Below are 11,728 nucleotides of genomic sequence, written 5' to 3' on the forward strand. Positions count from 1 at the left end.
TTCCTCAAATAGCATCCCGTGGTCGAGGAAGCCAAAGCCCTCCTGGCGACACCATCTTCGCAGCCAGGCATTCACCTCCATGATGCATCTGTCTCTGCCCGGGCCCCTACCTTTGACAGGAAGAATCGAAGAGAATACCACCTGCGCTCCAAACTCCTTCACTCGTACTCCCAGAGCCCTGTAGTCACTCTTGATCCGCTCAGCGTCACACCTGCTCTCTCCTCTCCTTTCTGGATTGCTCCTCACACACACAGACATAGCAGTATCAATTAATCAGTTTTCTGAAAACATGAATCACGTAGTTTTTGTCATGCAAAAGGGAAAATCACATATGCCTACTGTTACGCAATGTACTTGTATTGATTTAACAGAGTGTTAAGAATTCACATCTTGTGATTTTCTCTATCTTTTCTATGAACTCATGAAACCACATTACAGTTCTGAAAGGCACCAAGCATCAGTGAGACCACATACATTATGCAGACAGGTCTGAAGGATTATTCCCTAACAGGCCTTAATTTTTGCAGACTTTTTCTCCTGTTCCTATCAAAGTAAATGGGCTAGATTCACCAATATAATCTCAGCCTTAGCACTGTCCACATGATGCATAGGGACCATACAGAAATGGCATAAATTACAGAAGTCCCTAGGCTCATCTAACTAATTCCAGGGCTAGCATAGATCATCTTTCAGAATCAGAGCTGTAATCATCTTCTTGAAAGCTCTCCCCACTTCACTACATTGAGTGGAACTTGGGCAGTGGGGAGAATCTGGTCTATTAGAAGTTTTGCCATATACTTCAAAGGGAGAAGGATTAGACCTAATTGTTTTGCTTTACTGGTAGTATTTTTAGAGAGGAGAGTTCTTGGTAGTCTTTGTGAATAGAAAGGTTTCCCTATGTTAGGTGCCTGATGAAAGAGGGTACAAGTAAGAGGTGTTTAGGTAACCCTTCATATTACACACGATTGTTACTGGTGATCATCGTAGTGAGCACAGATCTATAGTACTTGTTGCAACCAGTATTTCCAGTTAAGCGATGGGAAGTTAGGGTGGCAGCATTTCCTATTCTGTAGACGTGCTGATGCTGACTGCCCTGATCAATATTAATTTCTGCTCCTGTTCCATGTTCCTTAGTCTCATATAGTACACGGGTGGTTTGCTTCGTTCTGACTACAGCCCTGGTGAGCCCCTTCTGCTGCCACAAACATACTCTGAATGCTGGCTGCAAAAGATGCTAGTTTTGAAGCATGTTACCTAAAACCCAGATTTTGGTGCAGAAACCCTTTTGAAGACTCCAATCTGTATACCAATGAGTGCTCCAGATCAAATGATGGGAACATATGTCTCTTAGAGTTTATAAAAAAGAAAAGAGCATATGCTGTTTGGAAAAATAGCATCATGATTCATATGCTAATGTCTGCTGTTAATTGATACTTCAACACATATTTGCCAGATCACTTTAGTTAATAGTCATACTGGCTATTCATTTTAATTGTCTTATTCATTGATTAAAATAGTGTTTCATTTAATTTTGCTGCACATGAGTAAAACTTCACTATCTAAAATATGAGCAACTTCAGTGACTGATGTGTTCATTACATTTGGTGGCTGATAATGATAAATATATGTATCATAAAATAACTCAGAAAAGATGCATTATGTAATGTACACATCACACTTCATTTTTGTATTCTAGATAAATACAGTGGCATATATGCCTGTCTGCACATTTCATAATTATATATTCCAACCTCGTGTCACAAAAGCTCTTTGCTCAAGTGCAATGTTAATGGACTTTTTGCTGTTAATACATAAGCTGCATTACAGTTTGGAAATATTTTTCAGTTTGAACAGACATGAATGCTATGTACACATACATATCTTTCAGGAATGTGTGTTATACAAGAATAATTGTCTTTCAGATCTCAAGGTTCTAAGCACTTTTGTATATAGTTTGACTCAAAAGCTACTTGATACCCATTAAGTATGTTTGCACAGTGATATTACAGCAGAAGATAGTATTTCTGAAAATCAAAAAAAAATCTATTAGTGGGCTCCACAGAATCAGGCTTGCTAGGTCTGAAGTTTAAATACTGTAAACAGCAAAGGATCCGAGGTGTGTGTTTCCAGAGGGGGGCAGCATTGTATCAAAAAGAAAAACAAAAAACAGGCTGTTTGCCGGAGTTCTAGGCTTGTAATTAAAGTGTTCACTGTGAGGGAAGCAGATAGTGGCTCAAATCAGACTAATAAATCTGTGGGTTAATAACACGTTAGTCAGATCAGCATGCCCCATAATCACTGGTGTTGATCCATTTGTCTCTTTTCACATGGTATATTGATTTTAACCAAGAATTCATCAAAGAATAAACTTTCATAAAACTCTGCTTGATATTTTATCCCAAAGACTATGCAGCTATTAGTAAGTTTCCCAGCAAAATTAACTACTGGTGTTATAATTTAAAATATTCTTGAAAGGTCACCTTTTGTGCTTCCATGGCATTTCTTATTACTGGCTACCTAATGAAATGCAAGAACAAGACTCTGCTACTGAGATTGCAGGTGACTGAAACTGCTGACAAATGGCTGCAAAGCACAGTCTTCTGGGGCTTGTGTCCGGCTTTACTTTATTCTCTCTTTCTGTTACAGGAATTCTTCTTTTTTTTTTTTTCCCCTCCAGTCAGGCAGGTGTTTGTATGCACTCACTCACCTACCTTGCCTCAGAGAGCCATTGCTCCTGATGGAGAATCATCTTTATTAATTCTGCAGGACAGGGAATATGCAGAATGGCAGATTCTGATACCCAGTTGTTTTTTTAAAGAGGCAGGCAATTATATTGTGTCTAAAATGAATTGATTTTGATATTTACATGGCAAGGATTTGTAAACTTGTTAAAATTTCCTAAATATTTTTTTAAAATCTACTATAGATTAGGAGCTTCTCATTAAATAAATTGTAGAGCAATTTCAAACAATGGCACTCTCTTTCTGTTGAACGATAACACCATTTTCAGACTATTAAAAATGAGATGGATGCAAACAAGTATATTTAAGAGTGACTGATGCAGCCTCTGTGGTTTCTTTCCTTGTTTCTTTGTGACTAGTGCAAGGAATGCTGTAAGGGGAAACAGCCCACTGTTACTTCTACAGAATTACTAGGTTAAAATTTCCAGACCTACTGGCTGGATTGATTTGTTAATTAGAACAATCCAGTCTGAAAGGGGAGGTGTAGCAATCACATCAGAAGATTTTCATCTTCAGGCTTGCACTGCAAGAAGGATGATCAAAGCCACTGGGAGAATAAATTTGTGACACTATTGCTACAATAAGCCCCTGCTTTCAAATGGCTTATACCTCAGCTATAAAGTTCTACTTGGACAAGAAATCAAACATATGGGACTACATTTGCACAACTTTCAATATCATATGCACTTGTTTGAAATGTAAAATGAGTTTCTGCAAGCACAGAGATACCACTGCGTACAGATGAAGACATATGCAGCCATGGAAAATATGCTTTGTTGATGCATGCACAACTGCAATGAACCCATGTTTATACCATGCTATTTTTGCACATGAGCACAATTTCTGCAGAGTTAGTGGAGTCATGATTATAGTCAATGGAAAAATCCATTGGCAGGATTTATCATAATCAGACACATTTAGAGAAACGACAAGTTTGGGTGAATAAAACTTGTGGAGATATGTCTTAGTGCGATGAGTCACACCCAACGTGCTCATGCCCATACCTTGGAAGTCTGTCATGGAATACCATGTGACCAATTGCACCTCAAATATTGCAGCAAAAATATCAAATGCCAAGGGAATACTCACATTGAACATTACTCCAGCAACCCATATGCTGCAATTTATTTGCCCAAAACATTAATTGAGCAGACTCGAATGGTGTACAGATTCACAAGTGTCCCAGTGTGTTGAAAGTCAATTCATGAAAAGAAACTAAATGTATTAATGTTGTTGTCATGAGGATCAAGGCTTAGATAAAGCAACATGAGAGAACATTTTCAAATCTGTGCAAGATTTAGAAAATCTGATAACCAGGATCCTGAACAGCAATGGGGAAAATTACATCATGTGCAACCTTTGTGCGACAGGCTTGGTGAAAACAGTAATTTACCGTTGCTATTATAAGGAGAATGAGTCAATACACTTGTTTTCTACAGATACACAAACATAGAGGCAATTCATGCATGAAGTGTATTTTAATCCTGGCTAATTTTATATCAAATTTAAGAGAGAGAGAGCCAAATGTATGGTGTGGGAAAGGGAAAAAAGCTACAGAAATGTCACGGAAAGAGAGACTTGTATGAACTGCATGAAAGAGAAAGGTGGTGCTTTCCCCCAACTTAAATCCTCTGCAGTCAGTGAATGAACCCACCTACTTTAGAAGTGAGGGGGAAAAACAACTCTACGTGGAATGTGTATTGTTCAGACACCATTGGGACTGACTCTGTTGCTCAGTTCTCTGGGCAGGGATGAAGGAGGTGGAAGATAGCTTTAGGCAATCTTTGTTTTTCTCATATTCTGAGGCCATGCAGGAGTTGTGGGAAGCAGAAAATAGCTGGCGGGAGGGCGGGGGGAGATACAGAGGTTAATGGCTTCTATTTAATGAAAATGAAACTAAACCTGAGAGAACTGTGTGCATTCTAATGTTCTTTGAAAATCACGAGATAGGTGTTGGGCCTGTGCTTTGTCACTGAAATCAATGAATGTCTTGGATGCACAGACGATGCATGATTATTCTTGTGACTATGCAATGTACATGCGATTGTTACCAAAAATGTGTGCTAATGCAGCCTCTCATCCTACTGATTTTTGAAATAAATAACTTTTTCTCACTTGCAAGTACATACACTGGTTGGACAGACCTCATTTAAAGGACTGGTCCGTAATTTTTTGTTGAATTTTGTTCACATAAAGATTCGGCCAACAATTCTTGAAGAGGGGTAGCCGTGTTAGTCTGGATCTGTAAAAGCAGCAAAGAATCCTGTGGCACCTTATAGACTAACAGACGTTTTGGAGCATGAGCTTTCGTGGGTGAATACCCACTTCATCGGATGATGTAGTGAATTTTCAGGGCTAGGTATATATATGCAAGCAAGAAGCAAGCTAGAGATAACGAGGTTAGTTCCATCAGGAAGGATGACAGGTCCTTTCTAGCAGTTGAGTGTGAAAACCAAGGAGGAGAAACTGTTTTGTGTAGTTGGCAAGCCATTCACAGTCTTTTTGTTAATCCTGAGCCGATGGTGTCAAATTTGCAGATGAACTGAAGCTCAGCAGTTTCTCTTTGAAGTCTGGTCCTGAAGTTTTTTTGCTGCAGATGGCACCTTAAGATCTGCTGTTGTGTGGCCAGGAGGTTGAAGTGTTCTCCACAGGTTTTTGTATATTGCCATTCCTAATATCTGATTTGTGTCCATTATCCTTTTCCATAGAGACTGTCCAGTTTGGCCGATGTACATAGCAGAGGGGCATTGCTGGCATATGATGGCATATATTACATCAGCGGACATGCAGGTGAATGAACCGGTGATGGTGTGGCTGAGCTGGTTAGGTCCTGTGATGATGTCGCTGGGGTAGATATGTGGGCAAAAATCTTTTAAAACATCAGCCAAGATCTTTAAAAATTGATGTATAGAAGAGGAATAAACACTAAGGGGACTGAGAACAGTATTTCCATTGCCCTTTTTAAAAAATAGTGGATTTCTGTTTATAACAAGCGAGCTATTGAACATGTATCGTGGTTTTGATTGCTCAGAATGTTCCCAAAGTTTTATGTATTCAGGTTCACTGCTAATGTCTGACTAATTTATTTTTCAATGAATTTCAGTCCATGAACTAAAATATTTGTCCATGTGGACTTATTTTTCTAGATGGTAAACTAGAGCAGATGCCGTGCTACTGCATTTTAATCCATGCATTGAATTACTGTTTGCAGAGCAAAGGTACGGCGTCAGATTCATCCCTGGTGTAACTCCATTGACATTAGCTGTATCTGACTGTTAAAGTCAATGAGGTTATATTGAAGGTGAATTTGATTCAGTGGGCCTGATTCTCTAATACAACCACATGCACCTGAGACTAATATTAGTGTTCTACAGTCACATTGCCCCATTAGCACAGGTATAGATGACTAGCAGTGGAAAATTAGGCTAAAAAACTAGCGTCTACAAAAAAGGAAATTTGCATAGTCACAGTTTTTAGATGGACAGAAAATCATGAATGCAAAGGAGATTCAGAATGAAATATATATCACAACCTTTAGTAGAGAAGCACAACAATCCATCCAATTAACCAGTTTCTTGAAGTGCTCGTGTAACAGGCTAGGAAATGGTAACCAAGTTCAGCTCATTCACGAAGGCCTCCTAGATGTATGAAAAGAGGGAATGTCTCCCTAGAAAGAGGATCAAAGATGTGGATTGAGCACACTGGAAGAAGGCACCCAGCAGCAACTATGTGTGAGAAAGAAAGTTTAAGCTGAACTTTTATTTCATTATTAATTTTGTGTTCAGGAAAAAAACAACAACTTCCATTTGGAGGTGAGTTTGGATTCTGCATAGGATGTGGACTGTTTTTTAGAGCAGAATGAGAAAGGCATAAGCTCACTGATTGACTGTGCTTAAGCATTTCAAGTTAGATGGCATATGTCTCAGTTAAAAGCGGATACCTAGTATTCTGTCACTGCCATAAGAGTTTTTTTAGCTTTTGTGAGACTTTCATATGTAAAATCCTGTTGTAGTAAAATAATAAAGTTATGACAATTAAGGAAACCTACAAAAGAAGGAAATTCAGAGCACAACTCACATCCTTCATTCAGCTTGTGTTTAACCATGGCAGCTCGAACACACCTTGATCAGGTAGTTTCAGAACATATCCCAATATTTATAGTACTCAAACACAATAGAGTTAGATCAGAATGGCGTCTTAACTTCTTAATTTCTTTGCTTTTCTCAGTTTCAGTGCAAGGTGGAACCTTTACATTTTTAATGTGTTTTTACAGATGCCATTAGATTTTCTATTTTCTTTGTGTAACAAGAAGCAGAAGTGGTATTGGACACTTCCCTTGACATCATATTCATACTGAGAAAATAGAACTGAAATGTCAGTGGAATATGGCATGGAAATATCAGATGACATTTTGAAAGCTGTTAGAAAGTAGAACTTGTTGAGAAATTTTCAACAAAATATTGTCATTTTCAGACAAGAAGATAATCAAAACCAAAACTTTCCCCAAGAATATACCAGTTTCAATAAAACTCTTATCAGGAAAAGTTTCTCATGTACAGAATTGAGGTTTTGGTTTCCAACATCCCAGATGCATGTGCTAACTACTGGGCAATTGGCTATTCAATACCAGGGCTCTTGCTTTTTGTGTTACTTAGTGAAAAAATTTGAAAGGTCTTGATTTTTTTTATACTGATACAGAACACATTTTGAAACCTCAGAATTGTTTTTCATCTAACCCTAGTCACAGGCTCATTGTGATCATCTTCAAGACTCTGTGCAGCATTGCCCCTTCCTGCTTAGCAGCCTTGTGTCTGACAATGTTTTTCTCTACCTCCTTTACTCCAGTAATGATGCCAGCCTCAATGCCCTGTTAGTCTGATTACTCTACAACTCCATCTCCAGGCTTTCTTCTACACATGTGGAACAGTCGTCATGAGCTGGACTGGGAAAGCCACTATCCATTATGTCCTGCTGCTACTGATATACTACAATTACAATAAGTGCGTAGTTCTCAGAATCTGGCAAGCTGCTTCCATATCCCCTAGCTGACAGGCCCTAAAAACCCCCGTCCCTGCAATGGTTTGTGCCCTAGGACATAGTACTTGATTATCACAGTGCTAGTTAGCTAAACAAATTTAAACCAAAAATGTATTAAAAATTGAGTCCTCTACTGACTCCCTATGCTCACTGTTGTAAATCTGCTGGGTTTTATGGCTGTTATAAACCCCTAACAAGTGAGGTTGCATCTTGAGCTGTGCGAATATATAAGAAAAACTAAATCCATGCAAAACTCAACTAGCTTCCGGTTTTGTTACCAAACCAAAACTCAGCTTGGATTTTCAGCCAGGTTTGGTGAGGTTCACAAACCTTTCAGTAAAGCTGGGTAGAGGTTACCATAAAACTGGGACAAGCCTTTTCACTCATTTCAGGCTTTTAATTATTTCCCCAAGTGACCTCATTACAACAGTAGACCCAGGACACTTGTCTGGACTTGCTGCTGAGCTATTTCTCATCTTATTGCTAAGACCTGATGTTTGAGTAAATTTTAAAATGCACTTACTTATACTGACAACATGACTGCAATATGCACAATTATACTGATACTCTTCCTCCTTACCTTTCTTTTTCACCATTTATCTCTTTATTCTCTCAGCTAATTGGAATGAGGTGGAAGACATTAAATTTGCAGTAACTGTCTCTGTGCTCTGCTGGCCAGCCTCAAAATTAGGTCCTAGAAAGTGTTCCACTGACTTCAATGGCCATTGATTCAGGCCTAAAACGATTAGCTCTCACAAAAGATTTTGTCCCAGTCACAAAATCTGAAGCTCTAAACTTTGAGTGAACTTAAACTGTAAGCTCTTCGAGACATGTCTTCCTTCATCTCTGTATAGTGTCCAGCACAGTGGGTTTCATTCCTGATTTTGGCCTTGGGATGCCAGCAACTTTGCCTTAAGAATTTGACTCTAATCAGAAACCAAGGCAGAAAGAGACATTCCCTGCTGCTCACACAGTTCGCTTTCCAAGGTCCGCCACCTCCACAGAAAACATGACCTAGTAAAAAACTGACACAGCTTGTCATCTCTAGACTAAATATCACTAGGTGGTTCTGAGGCCTAACTTAGTTGGTTCTAACTTAATAAAAACTCTGAAAAAGATTTAAAAAATAGTGTAATAGTCACATTGTTCTAAAAAAATAAAGTGGATCAGAAAATGCACATATTACAAATTTAATGTGCAGAGATGGGAAATAAATGATTAGCTAGCTAAAAGCAGCTGTTTTGAACTGTAGGATACTGGATTTCTAAACTGATATCTTAGCAGGAGTGTCATTACATAAAGGCCATCAAAAGTTTATGTTCTTATTATTTCATTTATATTGGTGCAGAGTTAAAAAAAAAAGATGAGCATTCCATTACAAAAAACTATATTGTGTTTATTGCAAAAAGTGCAACCCTCTGTCTGAAAAGATGTAATTTCTACTTCGGAGTTTGTTAAACTATTTTAAATATAAAATACTGCAGAAATTGAAGACTCTTTTCATACTTATCTAAGAACATCCTGCCCACTATGCTGACGTATCTTTTGAGGAAGGGAGCTTTTTTTTTTTTTTTTTTAAATAGAAATTATGTTGTCATGTCTGTATTTCTTACTGTCATTTTAACACTATTTCTCAGGGTACACCCAGGAATGGACAGGAGTGTGAGAAGTGACATGACACAAATGCAGGTAAGGAAAATAGATTTTGTGGGACTCTGCAGAGGTAGGGTGCTCCTGACACATTCAATCAAGTGTACTTAGTGCTGGATTGGTAATCATGGAGACTGGAGCAGATCTTCAGTTGGTGTAAATTCAGGTCTTCTCCTGAAGCCTTATGCTTTTCCAAAAATAGGTACAATCACAAGCAGTGGCAGGGTAAGCTTCCTCATACTGTCCAACCTTACCAAGCACTTTATCTCCTGACATAAAGGCACCTCCTTTTGAGGTAGAAGAAATATATTCTCCGTGCCCTCTGTAGTCCTCGGCCAATGAGACTGCCAAAAAGGATGATTTTAAGCACTTTCATCCTTCAGAGTAAGGCTTTATATTGAAGTAATTTCCATACATGGTATACAAGTCAGACTAATAATCCGCATTTCCAGGATATTTTTGGCACATCTATTAGCCTTAGAATTCTAATTGAACTGATTGCATAGCTGTATCTCTAGAATTTCCGGTCTCTCCATTCAGTTTGCATAAGAAGCACCAAACATTAATAGGGGTTTAAATTGCCTGAATAAATAAAAGACTGCAGAATCAGGTCCCAAGTTGATTAAAGTTTTATAACAAAAGTAATAATAATAATTAAAAAAAATAAAAGGAAGACAGACAGAAGAAGTAATTACAAGAATGATAAAAAGCATAAATAATGCAGCATCCCCATTTGATTCCCCCCCCCCAATGAAAGGGAGAAATAACACAATAAACTACAATAGCCATTAACAATTATTAGTTATGACATGGTAGAATTAATTTAATTATCTTTATTTTTTCATACATATCTGTATTTTCCTTTGAGAATTAGTAGTTCGGGTGCTTTTAAATCCCCTTTGGCAGCTATTTGCATCTTTAGGCACCTTTTAAAAAATTTTGGCCTTAAGTTCTTTCATCTGGTTTCAGCAATAGCAAGGAAGGAAATGAATAGGCAAAGTACAAATACATACCCTGCCTTTGTAACTCATCTCATCTGAAAGGAAACAGAGAACACCCTCTGATCCTGTCAGATTTATATTGATTGAATGAATGGATGATTGTAATAATCTAAGCCCCTCCATGGCAGCAAATAGTTGAAGCCAATGGGATTACTCATATGCTTGGAGTTAAGCATGTTCATGAAGTGCTTTGTTGGATCCAGGCTTCTATATTTTTCAGCTTTGTTTCCTGAGCAGCCGTCACGTGCCTTAATACCCTTTTTAGATCTATGAAAACCACATGCAGTGGTTGGTGGTGTTTCAGTGTCTTTTTCTGGAGCTCTTGGACATTAAAGATGTCAGTGGTACTATTTCCTGCCCCAAAACCACAATGGCTCTTGGGTAAAACAAACTGATTCTGTGTTGCTATCTCTGATAACTTCATTGCGAATATCATGATATTTGGTATTTGTTTTAAGGCCCAGCTCATGGAAGCAAGTTAATACACGAAAATCTCAGCTTTCATTTTTTTTAAAGGCAAGGTTCTAACCTTCATCGCTGCAGAAAACAGCCTGAAAACACAAACTGAGTGCACCCTAAAGGCTCAGAAGACAAATAAAAATACCTCAACACTGATTATTTTTTAAATCTCATGATTTCCACTTATGATCTTATAGGACTTGAGACATGATTTTTGAATGCTTGGGGATGGCAATACTGACTATCATCTGCGTGGATCTCAAGCAATCTGTGTGCTTAGGGGCAGATCACATTGCCTTGTGCACAGGGTGGGGACAAACTACGTGTTGGTAATAGAGGATTTTTAAGGAATCTCCCTGAGTTGATACCTAAAGAGATACCCTATATATACATATCTCGCACTGTGGAGAATTTTGAGCCACAGTTATTTACTGCCCTTTTCAAATTGTGTTTAAACTCTTAATCCACATAAATGGAAAAGTTTGTCCTCAGATACATGTGAGCATTGTCTTACTTATGTGTAACTCAATGTATGTCACCAGTGTACATAGAGTTTACGTAGTTTTAAATGTCACATTTCATGCAGTGTTGGGCACAGTGCTCTGTTTTCTATCTTTTTTTTATGATATTGAGAAATAAGAAGAGCCTTAATCCTTCACCGTCTCTCATTTCTTTGTTCTCTAAGGATGTGGGTAAGAATAAGACACCACCTTTTTCTTCAGAAAGGCTTGAGTGTTTGAGTGGTGCTCTACTTCATGCCTCAGCTGCTGCACTTTCATTTCCATCTTGCTGACTGGTATATCTTCTATGAGGGTGCAAATTATTTCCCCCCTGTGGATA

General features: G+C 38.3%; 1 long non-coding RNA gene across 1 annotated transcript in view; it reads left to right on the forward strand.

Annotated features, from left to right (window-relative positions):
- Positions 1-11,368, forward strand: part of LOC142046892 (uncharacterized) — an 80,639-nt gene extending 69,271 nt beyond the window's left edge. The window contains exons 2-3 of the long non-coding RNA XR_012655969.1: positions 9,416-9,467; positions 10,946-11,368. This is a non-coding gene — a long non-coding RNA (uncharacterized LOC142046892). The remainder of the gene's footprint in view (positions 1-9,415; positions 9,468-10,945) is intronic.
- The last annotated feature ends 360 nt before the right edge of the window (positions 11,369-11,728 follow it).

The sequence above is a fragment of the Chelonoidis abingdonii genome, chromosome 5 (assembly GCF_003597395.2).
Source record: "Chelonoidis abingdonii isolate Lonesome George chromosome 5, CheloAbing_2.0, whole genome shotgun sequence".
NCBI lineage: Eukaryota > Metazoa > Chordata > Testudines > Testudinidae > Chelonoidis > Chelonoidis abingdonii.